The 3,087-nt window shown below is 38.4% G+C and overlaps 1 protein-coding gene across 3 annotated transcripts in view; it reads left to right on the top strand.

Annotated features, from left to right (window-relative positions):
- MAP7 (microtubule-associated protein 7) overlaps positions 1 to 3,087 on the top strand; it is a 210,174-nt gene that overhangs the window by 61,851 nt on the left and 145,236 nt on the right. The gene's annotated exons all lie outside the window — the stretch shown is intronic.

Here is a 3,087-nt window from a genome sequence, read left to right as displayed (position 1 = left end):
TAGATCTAAAAGCCACTTTAGAAATTATCTAAACTGTGGCTAGTATGGCCGAGGAACTGAATTTAAATTTTATTTAATTTAAACTTAAATAGCCACGTGTGGCTGATGGCTACCGTATTGGACGGCACAGCTCCGGAGCGTAAATGTCCGTGTCCCGGGAGTGCTAGTGGCAGAAGCAAAGCAGTATCCTTTTGGATGGTGCACCCCAGAGTTCATTAAGCCAGGCCTGAGGAGACAGGCCACTGCGCAGGATGCCTTGTCTGTCTCTGATGTGCAGAAAATGCTGGGCCTTAACTTAGATCACTGAATGACGATCCTGAGTGCTAAACCACCCTGCAAGCTTCCTGCTCCTTGCCTTGCTTTTGAAAAAGAGTGTGCACATCGAATCGATAGTATCCAGGCAGAGAAAGAGTGCAAGATAAAATGTGATGACTTCATAGAACATATGTTTGGGCAGAAAACAACGAAATGTGCACCATCAACAAGCAGGAGGATGTGCTAATAAAGGAAAGGAGGTACATCCTCTACCTTGCCACTTAGGTGAGGAGCATCCTAGGCCCTGAGCAGAGCAGCTTTGATGACTGGAGGCTGACTTTCATGTTCTCTGTTCTCCTCTGGAAAGATGGTTTACTGAATGCCTCTTTGTCAAAGTATGTAAAAATAAAGGATTGTTCCGTCCTAAAAAATAAAAGTAAAAGAAATGAACTAAACCAACTATTTCTCATATGCCTGCCATAATAACTGATTATAAGTTTTTGATACTAAAACTCTGGCATATTAACTTGGTAGCCGATTATTTAAATCACAGGAACTTTAACATGATGTTGCATAGCAGTATGTTTATTATATTTAAAAGAAAGTTTAAAGATCAATATCAAATCGAGAAAGCTGAGCTGTTCTCGGTAGTTAATAGTAACAGAACTATAATTCGAAAGCGTATTCTATATAGCTTTTTTCTATGTAACTTTTTTCAGTAGAATTGTTTTTGATAATCTAAAATGCTAATGGCAAAATTTGTATTAAAAAGGTAATACATTCTCCAAAAATGCTAATCTCCTTGTATGTTCAATTATATCACTTATGTTTATAACCTTTTATGAATGCTATACTAAGATTTCTGTTCATTTGTTTTTAATGAGAATATGCAGTGCATTTAGATAGTAACTCATATACAGTATTGGTGAGAGAATAAATTAGTAAAACCTTTCAAGAAGTTATTTTTTATGCTAGGTATTAAAGTCTTAAAGCTATTCCTACTTTTGACCTACTTATTCCCCTTGCAGTTTAATCTACAGTTAAAGCTTTACCTCTAAAGATATAGTGAAAATTAAAATAACTTGAATGTGGAGAAGGTGAAAGTAGCTAAGCATATTTGTTACATCTCTGAAGAGCTGTTATTGACATTGAAAGTAAATATAAAAAATTTAGATTGGGGCTGGTCACGATGGCTCACACTTCTAATCTCAGCACTTTGGGAAGCTGATGGGGGAGGATCACTTGAGGCCAGGAGTTTGAGACCAGCCTGGGCAACATAGTGAGATTCCCACCTCTACATGAAAATTAGCCTGGTATGGTGGCACATACCTGTAGTCCCAGCTACTTAGGAGTCTGAGCCGGGAAGATCACTTGAGCCCAAGTTCAAGGTTGCAGTGAGCTATGATTGTGCCACTGCCCTCCAGCCTGGGCAACGGAGTGAGACCCTGTCTCTAATAAAAAAAAATTTAGATTGAAATGCAATGTAGAAAACAGTATTTACAGAATAAACTATGTAAAATACAGAGAAACAGTGGGGTAGCATCTTTGCCTATGACGTTGACACAGATTTTACCTTTTTGGTGCATCTTCTTTTCCTTCTTGATTCCTTTCCTCACACTTGTTTGGTACTGAGTGTGCTGTGACTCCGTAAATGTTCAACCAAACACCTAGGTGTTAACCAGTCCACTAACAAGCCTCATTGGTACTACCTCCAAAGCATAGCACACCTGTCTACTTGTGTGTGTTCCTGGTCCAAATTACATGCGCTCTCCCCAGATGATAACATCAGTAGTCGCTGGCTCTGAGCTCACTGCTCTACACTCACCCCTTCTATGCACATCCCGACCTCCAGCCAGTCTCTATGCAGCAGCCAGAGTCACCCTTTGAAATTATAGATCAGGTTTTGGCAGTCCTCTGCATAAAACTTGTCACTTGCCATTGGTTTTAGTATAAAATCTTTAATACAAACTATAATCCCTGCATTCATTCTTTCTCCCCACATTTTAACCCAGTTGACTTTCTTTTCATCCCTTTAATACTCGTTGTTCATGCTGCCCTCAAGGTCTCTGTTCTTACTAATCCCTCTGTCTGAAACATTCTTGTCTTTTGGACTGACTCGGTTCCCCTTAACCTGCACTGCTACCTCCTCAGAGAGTCCTTCCCCGAACACTACGCCACCACAGTATTGTTTCCTTCATAACCTTGATCTCATTTATTAACCTATTCTCTCATATATTGTCTGGCTCTGTCCACTGGATGTAAGAGTCTGGAACAGTTCCTGGCACATGGCAGGCACTTGGTAAAGATGAGCTAGTGAATGAATAGCCACTATCAATCAGGATGCCTCGAAAAGGGCTCTTTTTGGCAAAATATATCAAAAGTCTTGTTAAGTGTTCTAACGATTTAGCAATTCCTCTTGCGGAATTTATTCGTCAGACATTGATAAGGTTTGTACAACTCTATAGGCAGCCTTGCTTTATAATATTGAAAAATTGGAAACAATCTCAACTTTGGGAATCTGCTACATAAGTTATGGTGTCTCCCTACAGTTTGGTATCGTGCAGCCAATAATAAAGGTGTTTTAGAGACATGTTACATGGAAGATCTCAGATATCAAATAGATTCTAAATAGTATTATTACATGAAGATCCCATTTTTATATTATGCACATCTACATAGATATACTTCCGAAAAACCTGCAAGACTAGATACTAAAATATTTATAGCATTATGTCTCAATTTTGAGATTGCAGCTTATTTTAAGTGTTCTTATTTATGTTTTGTTTTTTACACTTAATATTTGTTACTCATGTAATTTATAATCTTTTGAAA

Source organism: Propithecus coquereli, unplaced genomic scaffold (genome assembly GCF_000956105.1).
Source record: "Propithecus coquereli isolate 6110/MARCELLA unplaced genomic scaffold, Pcoq_1.0 Scaffold98, whole genome shotgun sequence".
In the NCBI taxonomy this organism is placed as follows: domain Eukaryota; kingdom Metazoa; phylum Chordata; class Mammalia; order Primates; family Indriidae; genus Propithecus; species Propithecus coquereli.
This window is presented reverse-complemented; position numbering and strand designations above follow the sequence as displayed.